Source organism: Oenanthe melanoleuca, chromosome 2 (genome assembly GCF_029582105.1).
Source record: "Oenanthe melanoleuca isolate GR-GAL-2019-014 chromosome 2, OMel1.0, whole genome shotgun sequence".
Classification (NCBI taxonomy): domain Eukaryota; kingdom Metazoa; phylum Chordata; class Aves; order Passeriformes; family Muscicapidae; genus Oenanthe; species Oenanthe melanoleuca.
In genome coordinates, this window is record NC_079335.1 from 12,150,369 (window position 1) to 12,165,572 (window position 15,204).

General features: G+C 45.0%; 1 protein-coding gene across 2 annotated transcripts in view; it reads right to left on the minus strand.

Moving 5' to 3' along the window:
• ZHX2 (zinc fingers and homeoboxes 2) overlaps window positions 1-15,204 on the minus strand; it is a 73,501-nt gene that overhangs the window by 39,587 nt on the left and 18,710 nt on the right. The window contains exon 2 of one of the 2 annotated variants that reach the window (XM_056485889.1): window positions 2,597-2,654. The gene's annotated coding sequence lies outside the window, so the exon portion shown is untranslated. Of the gene's footprint in view, window positions 1-2,592; window positions 2,655-15,204 lie in introns of both variants that reach the window. The other variant, XM_056485888.1, reaches the window with a different exon arrangement.

Sequence of the window (15,204 nt, forward strand, 5' to 3'; positions counted from 1 at the left end):
TGTAATAAAGTGGGTATTGCTTTTAAATAGCAGGGCAGAGATGCTGCCTTACAAAGGGATGGTGAATTAAAGCCTAACAGGTGAAGCAACCAGCTTGCTCAGAAATGTCCCCAGGCCCACTGGAAGTAGCAGAAGTTTCCCAAACCAACACATTCCCTGACAGCTCATAACACATCATGTCAGCTCTTGGTCCAGGCCCCTCTGCAAGGATTCAGAGCCACCCAAGCCACTGCTGACACCCACACTGCCACCCCTCACAGGGCACAGGCACCTCTGGGAGCAGCCACTGGCAAGTTTCACCCCCAGCTGGTGGTCAGAGAAAGGAAACAACAAGAAAACCTCTTTTTCCTTCTCTCCATCAGCTCTCTCATAGAACAACTGAAACATTTTGCAGGGCAATACTGCAAGAGGACAGAGAGAACAGACATAGAGGAGCCAAATTCTTCTAGCTCTGGGTTTTCCTGTGCAAGGGATAAGTTTCTCAGTGAGCACTGTCCCACTGCAGCCATCTCGTGCTCCCCAGTTCCTGCCATGCAGCCAGAGAAGAGAAGACAGGTAAATGGGAATTTCCAGTCTCCTTTCATTGCTGGGCTGTGACTGTATCTTGCTGCAGTAATTTCAGAGCCATCTGAGACCATACACCAGTTGCCTGGGGAGCTTCCAAGGAGGCTCTTGGCTTTCTCTCTCATCCTCTTAACACAGCTGTAAGATATCACAGGCACCTGTGGATTACATGCCTGTATCAGCACTGCTGTTTTCCTTAGATTTAGTAGCACAGACAACATCTACATGGGACCAGCAAGTTCTCCTCTGAAGAGCAGGAGCAGGTCCCCATGTTCAACCTCTTTGTGGAACCAACCACCTCAGGGGTGCATTAGGACAAAGATTCACTAAGTCCTGAGAAAATGATTCCCAGATTTCAACACTGCCTACCTAACAGAAAAACAATCAAGTTCTGGTTTTGAGATGAGCAAAGAACTTTTCTAGGATGTGGATATACTTTGAGAGACACAATATATACATATGGCATACTTCTGCTGAATCTTCTTCACTTAAATTAGGATCTATTCATCACTCTGAAGCCAACACAGCCATAAAAAAAAACAGAGGCCAGAGCCCACCTGTGCAATGCTTTGTAAGTGACTCACAAAAAATAAGCCCCACAGCTCAATTAGCAGGTCTTGTGTGACAGTCTAAACACAAGGAGTTAGAAGAAAACATTTGTGATTCAAAGGAAGAATATGAACCATGGACCTTACTGAGGGAGATCAATACAAAACACTGTTATCATTTCACATCTCTTTTTTCTCCAGTAACTGCACTCACTGCCAGCATCCTTCACAAAAGGCTGAAAGAAGGATTCCATTTTTTTTGCTTACCAGTTTATGAATGCTTGATAGGTGTTTATTAGAGAATTTTTACCACACCTTTACTAAACATGGATAGACTCAGTTTTCTCCTTTAACAAAACTAGCCCTTTCTTTTTCAGGCTGATTTCAATTTGGGGTTTTATTCTGCTCTAGCCCAAATAGATTTTTGTAACAGAAAACAGGCTTAAGCCACTGAAATGAAAACAGAAACAAAACTCTGCTGATGTCCAAGTAACCACAGATTGCCATCACCACAGAACAGGGTAAAAACAGCACAGGAGATGAACTGATTACAAAATCCTCAAAAAAAAAACCCCTTATTCAACCCCTCTGCTAATAAAGTTTACTTACAGAAAGCAACAAAGCCCAGAGCAACAGCATCCAAATTTCAGCCCTGTTCTCCAGTCTCACAGCAGAGCAGAGAAGCTGCCTCAGGAGCCCACACTGTGCCAGGCACACAGCCAAGGGCTGCAGGCAGGACTTCCTGAGGCTCCTTTAGAGCAGCCCTGGCTGCCCACCTGGGGACTGCAGACTAGCCACAGCTGCTGGGAAATCCCTGCCCACACCCTTTAGCTGCACAGGGAAAGGTTGTGGGGCAGCTACTCTTAAAATATATTCATTTTCAGGTTTTTTTTTTTTAACACAAATAGAAGCTCCTGGCTAAGCTGCTTTGAAGCAAGTGTGCAGGTGTCTCCTGTGACACAAAAATTCCTTCAAAGCTATTTTATTTCACATCAGGGAAGACCCCAATATTGGATAGTTTCCTATTGTGATGACAAGGCTGGGGTGGTGTCCATACACACAAAAACAACCTCACAGCCAATCTGTGCTCTTTTTCCTTGCAAAAGATGCAAGCTCACTTCCCAAGGAATGCCTCAACTCTTCAGCAAGATTCTGTCTTTCCACAGCTGGTAAAGCTTGGAAGCAACAAACAAGTTTCAGATGGTGCTAATGGTCCATTCTGCTGACCATATTATCAGCTAAATGCATTCATGTGGTTTATATCTGTAGTCAGATAATTATTCAGCCTATGTGGTAATACAATGCTGACTTTATTTTGTGGGTTGCAAAGAGGTGTCAACTGGTTCCAAAAGACTGGATTCACTTGCTGTAAACATTTCTTGAAATGTCTTTAAAGGAAAAAAAAATTATAAGATTCTCCTTCTGTTTGGGCAAGCTTGGATTTCTTATGTGAAGGAAAACAGAAAGAAAAGCTACTCACTCACAGCACTTGATTTCTTACATCCTGGGAATCTCTCTGAAGGTGAGTAGTACTTCTGATACCTACAAAAGTGGAAAAAACCATGTAAGTCAGGGAGAAAAATAAAAGAGAAGGAAATAGCAGCCATCTTTTCCCCTTTATGACTGGTAATTTAGTTTTTTTCACCAGCACCAGGAATGCCAGCAGGAGTTCCAGCAATTCCCTTTTCCAGTGACCACCACTGACAAGCAGTTTGGAAGGTTTGGTCCTCCAGCCCTTTTACAGTAACATGATGAACCTTGGGAGCCTCTTGGAGGGAAAAAAAAATTCACATTTCTTAGGCCAAGCAGAGAGTGGGGAGCACTCACACTGATGCTCTAAGATACCAGCACTGTGGTTTGCACTGGAAATTCCCACAAAACACCTGCTGCAGCTGTCACATTTCAGAATAAACTCTTTAATTATTGGGAACTTCAACAAAACACCATCAAAATTTTCCTTTTCTTCTTTAAAGGGACTCACCTCTGTCTCTCAAAGCTAAAGTTGGCTTTCCTCATTTTTGCCTTTTTTTTTTTTCCCCCCCTAAAAAACAGGAGAGGAAGGTTTTTACTTCAGCAGCTGCAAGAGCAGAACTGAACAGAAAAAATATTCCCCTTTGGCAGTGGCTGTATACATACCTAAAAAACACTGTGCCTGCAAGGATGGCTAAAGAGATAATAAACAGCCAAGGGACTGCTCTGAGTAAAAGAAATACAATCAGAAAACCACTCCACAAGCCCCCCAGGAAGAGGCAGAAGTTTATTGATTGCTTCAGCAGGGCTGTGAGCACAACCTGCACTTCCAGCTCAAGCTGAAGTATTTGGGTTTGAAACTCCAGACTCCTGTTATCTGGCCTGAGGAAGGTTGGCTGACAAAACCAAAAGAAATCACTTGGAGCCTTTTGCTGCTTCCCAGCAGGTTAGGTTGATATTTTTTTCTAATCTTTCCAAAGGAAGATATGACTTGATTTCCTGAAAGAGCACACTGGCTAGTGGAGGAGCTGGGAAGCCAGAAGCTATTACACAACCATAACCATATTTTAAGAGCTTAGGCTAGAAAAAGCTGCATGTTTATTCACAGATAAAAGGAAAACTGCTTCCCACTTTGCTCCATGTAAGAGTAAGGCAAAAAAAATGCTAGTTTCACTGAATTGTAAAAGAGGAATAAAACACATGGGATAGCTGCAGATTTTGTGCTATTTATACCTCCAACACTGTGGGACCCAGCAGGCCACCTTCTGCTGCTCTTCCTCCCTCTTTTGGGTCAAATTCTCCATTCTCACATGCTAGGCTTAGGATGAAGCTGTTTCTGTATTTAATGGGTTTAGTCCAGTGACATTCTACTAAAACTGCTATCTGAAATCCTGCTTTTGCAGTGCTGTGTCCACAACACAAAAGTGACCCTACAGCTTACCAACAGAACTAAATGCAAACCTTATAAATAAAATACTTCCAAAGAACAACAAAATCACCTACAGTGCAACACAGCCCTGTCCTTCTTCAATTTCAAACCTCTCCTTAGAATGTTAATTAAAATAAATATGTGTGTGTATGGTGCTGTTGCTTCTTGGGACTGTATACTGACCCTCACAATTTTTGGTACTTCTCCTAAAGACCCAGCTGGTGAAATTTCTGCAAGGATCTTCTCCACATGCCTTGGAAATATAAAGCAGAAAGAAATCTTCAGGACTATTGCATCCCATCCCTTGCTGTGGTAACTGTACTGCACGATCCTCTTCAGAAAGTATGCAAAAAGTTTCTGCCCCTTGTGGCTATGAGAATATGATTTGGCTTTGATATAACAGCTCAGAAAAAAGTTGGTAATATATGTGTGTATATATATACACACACACACATACATATTTCAGATCTTTCAAACTATTTCACAGTTCTGGGAGATCTGCTACTGCTTTTGAGTGCTTGGAGTTAGGCAACAGTGAAAGAAGGAGGCACCAACATGTTTCACATAGAAACACCAACTTTTTTCAACAGGTAGGTAATTACTATTGAAAACTCTTGCCTGAGTCTGTTTGTCTTGAGCATCCCTGCTGCAGGCAGCTCTGGAGCAGCCTCCCATGGGGACATGCTTATTCCAAGGCAGCACAAGGCAGGAGAAGCAGCTTTCCTTGCCATGAAAACACCACTTCCCTGAAATGCATCACAACGCTGGGGTCAGGCAAACTCAGACCAGACCACCCCTCTGGAGGCATTCATACAGGCACCATCATTTCACCCACAGAGCAGTGGACAAGAGCTGGGCTGATCCCTCTCTGCTGGCTCTGTGTCGTGGTGAGTACACGCAGAACAGTTCGTGGTGCTTTCCCAGTTACCACACACCTCCTGGCTGACAGGAATTGCCTGTTTGTGTGTTTACATGGCCCACAGCAGGCAGTGAATAACTCCAGCTATCCCAGCCAATCTTCATTCCCTGCACACTGAGCAGGAGACTCAGCCACCAGCTGCTTCGTCATTCCAGATTCTTTCCAAAAAAACATCTCACGGCAAAACAAAACAAAATAAACAGAAAGGCTTTTAGGTACTTTATAAACACCAGCACTCCACATGTTTTCTGCAACCCAAACTACAGCACAAACCACCTGAAAATGGGATTATTTTGCTTTATTCACCGTGGAGTTTTTCACAAAAAAGAGAGATTGTCAAGATATCTTCAGAGAGCTAAAAGGTAAATTTTGAGCTGCTGTTACAACAGGGAAGAGAAATAATGGTACTTTTTAGATGCTTGACAGAAAAGTTCCTTTGAGACTCTCTCAACCTACAGAAATTATCAATTTTGCAAAAGCATATTTTACAGAGAGAAACTCAGTTGGAAGCCCTGAAAGCACTTGCTTTCCCAAGCTGTGCTTGAGATGAAGGAAAATAAACTCCCCACTCCTCGTGACTTGTTTTCCTGAAGATGCTGGTTTGGTGGTTTAAATCCTGGGGTCAGCCAAAGCATCCCCATGGAGCAGGTCATGCCAACTCCACAGCTCCACCAGCTTTGGTGCTCTCCCCACAAGCACTGCTGATCCATCAAATTCCCTGACTTCTCCATGCCCCAACTTGGTGATACAGGCAATAGGTCAGGAAAAAATTCCTTCACTAAGCCAACGTGCCCAGGATGTTTCTTTGCTGCTGGCTCAGCAAGGCAGGAATACAGCAAGCCCAGGATGCAGGGTGGGGCACTGGCAGCCACCCTGCCCCTCACTCCATGGTGTTTGTATTATACTGGGCATTTAGTAACTTTTCAGTGTAGCTTATACCTGTATTTCCCTAAAAAACACCATGATCAAAATTACCACCTTAGAGATCTGAATTACTTCTAAGAGCAGACTAGCACTGCCTTCTATGGAATTAAATATGCACAGCTGTGTTGGAAATGGGGGGTTTGCAGCCTCTCAACTGCAGACTGTTATTACAGCATGATTAGCAGATACAAATGTTCTTGAAAGTCGTCTGTCTCCACATGCTGAAAATCCCAGTTATCCCAACAGAGCCCAAGAGCCCCAACAGCTCCTGGCTGCTGGTCCAGTCCTCGTTGAACATCCACCAAACCTGGCAGACCACAGCACCATGGACTGACATGCTCATGAGCATCCTTGCCTTCAACACCTTTCTGTGCAGCTATTAAAATTAACCCATCCCTGCCACCATCCCTACAACTGACAGTTTATATCAAAACCTAAATATGCAGTGAAAAAGCCACTAAAACCCCTCTAAGTGCCCTGAGGTCTCTGAGTAAGTGCACACACACTGTGTGGATGGTGATGCTCAGACCATGGGGTATCTCCCACCACTCCATCCATCCCCAGAGGTCTTATCCCTGTCCCACTCAGCTGTTCTTCTCCAGCCTTTGGAACAGAGCTTAGAGAGGGTATTTCCATCCCACAGCAGCTGCTGCTGGCACCCCCTGAGCTCCCCCAGAAAACCACCAGTGCTGACCTGGAAAACACAGAGTAGGAGGCCCCTGCCAAGAGTCATCTTCTCCACCTCATTAATGTGACTACCACTCACACAAGGTTCTTATCCATGCTGTACAATTTCCAGGGATTTGTGAGCAGAAGCTGTCCCAGACAGTCAATCCAAGGCTGCACCATGCTGCAGCTCTCCAGCCTTAGCTTCCTCCAGGAAAATTTCTATAAACTACAGGAACAGACCAAACCCCTCTTTGCAATGTCTTCTTGATATTACCAGCTGCTTTTGAAAATATTAAGAAGCATAAAAGCAAGCAAAGGGAAAATAACAGCAAAATAAAGAGTAAAGAAGATCAAAAAGCAAATTAGGTGTCTAAAAAAAAAAAAAAAAAAAAAGGAAAAATTTCATAGTTTTAGGCACATTTTCACTGTGCAGCACTGTCCCAGAAACTATTCTTTCTCTCTTAGAGATTTAGATGCTCTCTGCCAGGTTGAAACTGATATCCTGTTCCTCTAGGGAGAAGCAGAGTGTGATACTGCAGGGAAGAGGATGGCTGAGCCAGGCAGCCATGGAGACCTTCACCTGACTGCCACACTCAAGGGAGTGCTCCAGCTCCTTGGCACAGGCTGCTCAGGGCCAGGCTGTGCCCATCCATAGTTTACCTGGAGCTGGTAAGAAGAGGTGTGGCTGCTGGCAGCAGCTGCAGTTGGCTTTGGCTGCAAGGTGAGAGAGGGGCTGGCTTCCCTGGCACTGGACAGACAGACAGTCATCCTGCCACTTCTCATCCCAGTGCTCTCTTGAAAGATTTGCAAACACACAACATCAACCTCACAGCCCCAGCATGGGGAGATGACACCCACTTCTTCACTGAGGTCTTTTCTGCACCTCACTTTCCAACACTAAATCCAGTTCATTGGGAACCAGAGCACTGAACCAGAATGAAAGAGAATGGGAGAGCATTGCTCAAAGTGGATTATATTTACTTTTCAACACATCCCCCAGTTGCAGATGTCAACACAGAGAAAAGGTATATTACTTTCTTTCCTATCTCCTTAACTGTTCCTAACTTCCTTCAACAAATCAAAGTGTTTTCTTGAAGGGTGAGAATCTCAGTGTTGTACTATTTTAAATTGGCAGCAAGGGGTTTAGAGCAAGGAGAAGAATGTTTGATAGTATAAGAAAATTCAGCCAGAGAGAGAGAGAGTGATGTCCTGTATGGTTCTGGCTAAGAAAAAGTTCAGTATTAATTTATTTGGTTTTTAGTAAGGTTAAACTATTTCACATTATTCCTCTTAACCCTTGCATTTCAGACTGTCACCCTCTGGTTAGTTACCTATATGCCCATAGTAATAAAGCTGATGGAAAACAGTTGTCAGACCCATCTTCTGCAGGGCCATGATTGAGAACTGTTTGCTGCACTGCTGTTGGATACTTTGTCTGCCCAACATACGTACAGCAGTAACTTTTTATTTTTAAACAACCAAGCTGTGCACTGCTAACCTGCTAATTAATTTTCAACACCATGGGATGTCCCCTTATATAGTCACAGAATCATTTATGTTGGAAAGAACCATTATGCCAAGTTGATCACTAAACCACTTCCCTAAGTACCACATCTACATGTCTTTTAAATTCCTCCAGGGATGGTGACTTCACTGGACAGCCTGTGTCAGTGCCTGACCACCCTTTCTGTGAAAAACTGCTAATATACAATCTAAATCTCCCCTGGTGCAATTTCTCCCCTGGTGAGGCCATTTCCTCTCATCCTATCACTTGTTACCTGGGAAAAGGGACCAACCCCACCTGGCTGCAGCCTCCTTTCAGGGAGTTGCAGAAGGATAAGGTCTCCCCTTTTCTCCAGGCTAAGCATCCCCAGCTCCCTCAGCTGCTCCTCATCAGACTTGTGCTCCAGACCCTTCCCCAGTCCACTGCCCTTCTCTGGATGTGCTCCAGCCCCTCAATGTCCTTCTTCAAGTTGAGGGGCCCAGAACTGGACACAGCACTCCAGGTATGGCCTCACCAGTGCTGAGTACAGGGGGACAATCCCTGCCCTTGTCCTGATCCAGGCCAGGATGCCATTGACCTTCTTGGCCATTTGGGCACACCCTGGCTCATGTTTAGCCACTGCTGACCAGCATCCTCAGGTCCTTTTCCTCTGGGCAACCTTCCAGCCACTCTTCCCATGCCTGTAGTGCTCAGTCCCTGTGTTCAGATCCATCCAGGTATCATACAAATTTGATGTAAGTTGTACACTGGGGACAAAGCCAAAAATTAACACTTCTTTAACTACCCACCAAATACCCAAGCTCATAATAACAGCAGTGTTAAGAGTAGGGAAAAAACCAAAGAGAGAACTGAAGTGAACACAACAGAAGAACATGCTGCCCCACATCAGTCCCCATGTCTAAAGAGATGTGGCAGTTTGGGAAGGACAGGGTTCATCATCTGAGGCTGCCTGTAAGAGCAGGCAGGTGGGGAAAGTGCTGTGAGCAGCAACCCATCAGCACAAGTTCACATATGGACGATGCCAGACTGCAGCCAGAAACATCACCAGCTATTGTCACTGCTCAGGCCCACTGTCAGGGTGACACAATTCAAGCCTCCCAGTATGACTGTCAGGTCTGGCCTGGTCTCTCCAGTTTCAGCCTGATTTCCTCACCACATGACAGAGCCCGGCAGCAATCACTCTTTTCCCCTGCTCTTTATTCATTCCCTCTTTTGTTTCCCTCAACCCTCAAGCTGAAAAGAAAAAAAAACAAACAAAAGGGAAAAAACCAAGACTGATCAAGACCAGACAGTGACTACATTTTGCTGCCATAAAAATAAATACAAGAGGAAGGGGTATCCCTTTTCCAGCTGTTTAGACCATTCCTACTTTTGGCTGTAAGCACTGATGTGCTAATTCTTGCTGAACACAGCAGCCATTGGTGCAAGAAACAAAATGAGCACAGGATATAAACATAAAGCAAAAAGATCACTTTGTTCCTCTCAAATAATTGTGTTTGTGCTTCATTTCCTCATGAAGACCAACACTGTTAAGTGCTATTGAGTCTCTTGTTTTCAGTAAGAGCATCCATGTCCCTATACCTGGAAGGTTCAGTGAGAGGTGTCTGGGTCAGCTACAAGTAATCACAGAGCCACAAACAGACTAGAAAAGGTTGCCCAGAGTCCCTTATATGTTGCTATAGGTTCCTGCTCAGTCCTGAGCTTCAGCTGCTCTCCTCACTGCAAACTCCTGCAGCTCCTGCTTGGTGGGAGCATCTCCCAGGGCATGCTCCTGCCCACTGCACTTCTCCCAGCTGCACAGCCCCAGCCCTGGCTCTTCAGTTTCCCCACACTCCACTAAATGGAGCCAAAAGAGGAAAGTCTGCATAGACTGAGGCATTAAAAAAAGTGACTGACCCCAAGGACTGGGAAGGGTTGTGGAAATCCCCACAGAGCAGCTGCTTTTGTGGCCTTTTCTCCCTATCCTGGGGATAGTCAACACAGCCTGGGCAATGTGTCTGCTTATTCTGTTAAGAATCAGTAACTCTGGGCTCATCCTTCCCCTCCAGCTAGACTTTAACTTTTAAGGCCAAGAATACAAAGGGATGGAATGAAACTCTCCTACAGCCTGTCAGTCTTGCTGTCCCACAAATTTATTCTATCAATTTATCTCCTTCACTGCACTGATGTCTGTATGGAACACTAATTTGTTTTGTGTCTGGGTACACAGCTTGAACAGCCTGGGATGTTTTTGGAAACCAAAGCAACAGAGGTTCACTGGATGTGTGATTCCTCCAGATCTAAGTGCTGTATTGGAATAAAATTAAGGTTTGGCTGTGCCTTGGTTTGAGAAGTGGGCCCATGGGAATCTCATGAGGTTTAACAGGACCAAGTGCAAGATGCTGCACCTGGGTCAGGGCAATATCAATCCAGGCTGGGGAATGAACAGAATGAGAGCAGCCCTGCTGGGACCTGGGGGTGCTGCTGGATGAGAGGCTGGGCATGTTCCAGTGTGTGCTGGCAGCCCAAAGACAAACACCCTGGGTTTCCTCAAAAGCCCCGTGGGCAGCAGGGTGAGGGGGGATTCTGCCTCTCTGCTCTGCTCTGGTGAGAGCCCATCCACCCCAGCTCTGGGGTCCCAGCACAGGAACCTGCTGGAGTGAGTCCAGAGGATGTCACAAAGATGACTAGAAGGACAGAACACCTCCCCTTTGAGGAAAGGATGAGAAAATTGGGGTTGTTCAGCCTGGAGAAAAGAAGGCTTCAGGGTGACATAGCTGCAGCCTTCCAGCACTTGAAGGGAACTTATAGGAAAGATGGGTCAAGAATATTTACAAGGGCATGCAGTGCCAGAACAAGGAGAATGGGCTCAGATTGAAGGAGAATAGGTTTAGATTATGTATCATGAAGAAGTTATTTTCTGTGAGGGTGCTGAGGCACTGTCAAGGCTGCTCAGAGAAGATGTGGATGCCCAATTCTGGAAAGTGTTTCAGGTCAGGCTGGATGGGGCTCTGAGCAGCCTGGTCTAGTGGGAGCTGTCCCTGCCCATGGCAGGGGAGTTGGGATGAGATGATCACTAATGTCCCTTCCAACCCAAACCATTCTATGATTCTATTATTCTACTGGAATACATCTGGAACACCAGATACTTCTTACAGCCTTCTACCCCATTCAGGATCAAGGATATAATTTCATTTCTGAGAGAGAATCCTGCTACTACTTGGATAGACCTTTGCCACTCCAAGAAGATAAAGTGCAATTCACGTCCTGCTGCGAAGACTGTTCAGGAGAAATGCATTTTCACCTTTTAAAAATCAGACAAAAATTAGATTTCATACCAAATTTATCTTATCCTTCCACATAACCAGCAACATGACATTAAATTTCTTCTGTCTCATGATATATTTAATGAGGGGGAGAAAACCAGACAAGTGCACACCCCTTTCCCCAGTACTCCTTGTTATTCTTCCAGAACAATTCTTCAAAGCTACTGAGATCACTGTATGTTACCTCCTTTTTGAAGGATCAGATACATTGCATCAAAAAGCATAGAGGAAAAGTTCTAGGGCATGAAACCAATTTTTGTGCACTTTTATCTGGGTCAGCTTTTCTATTGATTCTGCAAATACTGTATCATTTTTTTTTTTAAAGTTAAGGGGTTTTTTTTAGTTTAAAAAGAAGAGAAAGAGAACATCAGAACTTAAGTCAAACATCCATCTGAGCCAAGGACTGGTTTTGTTGGGTGACTCCAAATCAAAAAGGCAGATTTTTTTATAATAAAATCCATCTAACAGTGAAAGGGCATCTGGATCAACTTCTAAATTCAGTAACTGCCCTTTTCCCATACTGTGTCTATTTTCATTAATACCATCAATACCATCTTTGTTGTTAGGTGTACAAAACTTAACAACAGCTGACAACATCTAAGAAAGCTAACATGAAACAAACACATCAAAACCACTCAGACACATGTTTGAGCATTAATTCCTCCCTTCCTTTCTCTGCTCCTCTGCCAAGTTTTCCTCCATGGTTATGAACTATTTGGCACAGCCTCCAGCTTTGCTTTATGTTGCTTCATGAACTGATGCGTGTCTTGAGGTGCTCTGAAATAGAAATAATAAGAAAGAACTGGCCTCAGGTGACATCCTGTATTGGGATGAGATGACTTATTGCAGACATCCTGAATAAGTTGTATCAAATTCCTCTGTACACACACAAGGTAGATGGAGAAAGGACCCTTCTTGGAGGATTCCTACCAATAGGTGATAGTTCATAGTATGGACAATTCAAAAATTTGATTACAATTTCAAATGACAGCAGAATAAAAATAAATAAAGTAGTTAGAAATTCCAATTAGGTTGGTGAAAATAAAGAGCTAATGGACTGTCTCTCAAGTGCTTTTCCAGAATGGAGTGCTTTTACTTCTGAGAGATACTTTTTGCATATTTTGATGGTGGTGTGATGCTGGGAACACACCACATTGTCCAAGAGCCTGATTACCAAATGTGCTTCTGCTGGAAGCTGGGTCCTGCTTTGACAAAACCTTGTTTCACAGGGATCTGGGCACATGGGAAGAGAACCTGTGCACTTCCAAGTCAGAGCTCAAGAGGGGTCTAAGATGAGCATTCCCTGGCTCTGGGGCACTTGTCTGGATTGCTCAAGATGCAGAGGGCTGCCTGGACAGATCCATCAACCTTTTTATACTCACTTTTCCCAGGCAGGAGAGCTCTGATGGAAAGATGAGTAATCATTTCCCTCACACACACTGTGTGACACAAACAAAACCCCCAGCCTAACTAACTTCTGATATGCAAATGATCAAACCCCAACACTTTCTTGCCATGATTTTACCCCATTAAGCCCTGTTTTCATTAAGAACCCTGCCAGTCCTGCACGAGGCTGCTGGATGCTGCCTCAGCACTGCACATCCAGAACCAAAGAGCTGCAGAGGAGTGAGCTGCTGGAGATTCCTTTGCCCAAGGATGGCCCTTCTTCCAGCACCCCATCCTGCTGCACTCCACCCATGGCCCAAATTATTAATACAATTTTAATTGCAGGAATTATCACTCTGTTACACTGTCTTCTCTCTTCCCCCATGCATTAACTGGTTGCTTGGAGCTTTGCAATCTTTCAAAGAAAATGCTTTGAAAAATAAGACTGAGGAGGCTCATGTTAAATTGGGAAATGAGCACGCCTTGCTGGCTACCCTGAGAAACTAGGACAGGCTTCTCTCGACCAAATCTCCAGGTATCTCTGAGGCAGGAACAGTCGGCACAATTCTCAAAATACACACAGGCTGATTAAAGGCTGGCTTACAGCACTCACTAGACTTGGCAGCATTAGTGCAGACCCTTAAAATCAAACAGACATGACAGTTTATGAAAGAAACCTTCTCCAAATGCAGGGCTGCTTGCTGGACCCCGTTCCTTGCTCTCCCACCTCCCAACACACCTGAAGCTCCCCTTGGGAAAGCCTGGGTACCAAAGTGGCACGAGCAGAGGTACCCACACCTTGGATGTCAGTCCAAATTCAAACCAGCAGCTGCTTCAGTGTTAAAGCTGGGTTGTAATCCACACTTTTCCAGGGTTCCTGACAACCAGCCACCATCCTGCTTTGTCCCTTGCTGGGAGATGCAGCAGAGATGTTTGAGGGGAAAGCAGAGGGCTGAGCCAGGACAGCTGGCCAATGGATCTCCAAAATGTCAGAGGAGATGGCTGCAGAGCAGACTTTAAAACAAATATCTCTCCCAACAGGATGCTTTCCCTGGGGGAAAGGTTTTCCCCTGTGTGCCACATCCCAGGCCCTCTCATTCGTGTGCTTGCCTCACACTGAAAAGCTTCATTTGTGGAGAGGAGCTGAGTGCTGCTGCCCTACACTCCACTCAGTGACTGATAAAAGCCAGACTGAGCAACCAGCAGATACCTTCCTCTCCTCTCTCACAACAGGGCAGCAAGGGCTGCTTCCTTCCACTGCCTTCCCACCTTCCTCTCAACTATCAGAGCACCCCCACAGCAAAATGAATTTAATATGGTGTTTTCATCCTCTTATTATGGATGAAGCAAAGCAAAACTAATAGTGTGGATTTACTCATGTCAGTTTAAATTAAGGCAAGGTTGCAAATCTGTTGTGCCCACTACTCAACGGAGCCCACCACATCCCAGCAGTGCAAAGTGCTGCCTGGTTATGACCCCAGCAGATCCCAGCCCTGGCAGAGGGTGCCCTGGCAGGCTATCACCTGTAGTGTATCCCCCTGGCAGGGTATCACTCTGCAGGGCATCCCCTAGAGGGTATCACTCTGCAGGGTATCCCCCTGGCAGGGTATCACCCCACAGGGTATCACTCTGCAGGGTTATCACTCCGCAGGGTATCCCCCTGGCAAGATATCACCCTGCAGGGTATCACCTGCAGGGTATCCCCTACAGAATATCACTCTGCAGGGTATCCCCCTGGCAGGTTATCACTCTGCAGGTTATCACTCTGCAGGGCATCCCTTGGCCATCACTGTTGGCTGCCATTCCTGTGCTGTGGCATTCCAACACCCCTGGGAGGAGGATGGGCTCCAGCTTCCCTCACACCATCACCCTGCACTGACACTCACCCCACAACCTTGTGTGCAATCCAGCCAGCTTACTAACAGCTCCTAATTTAAATATTTAGGCCACTTTGCCACAAATGTAGATGGTTCTGTTACTCTCCTCTTTCACATGGAAGTCAGTAAACAGCTTTTGGTCACCTGTCCCACAGGTCATAATACAGGGGACAGTTTAGCATCTTGAACAGAGCTATCAGGCAAACAGGTTAATGGATGAATGTTAATGTACAAATATGCTGAACCTGAATGGACTCTCTCAAATGACATCCAGAAATAACTACAGGAAATATAGTCAGAGGTCACCAGAGAAACCTACTTGTAATGCTCAAATTTATACAGAATCATAGAATAGTTTGGGTTGGAAAGGACCTTTAATTATGTATTAATTACAATTAAATGGAGCTTAGTCCAGTCCTCTGCATATACACAACCTCTCAGTGAAGGAAACAGTGGTTCTAAAGAATCTCCTATAAAGCAAATTAAGTAAACACCTTTAAACAAAGATCAGCGACCCCCCAAATCCAGGCAGTGTGATTACAGCTCTCTTTAGCCTGTCCTTCATGGATCTTCACAGCAGTCTGTGGAATCAGTCACACTTTCCCATTT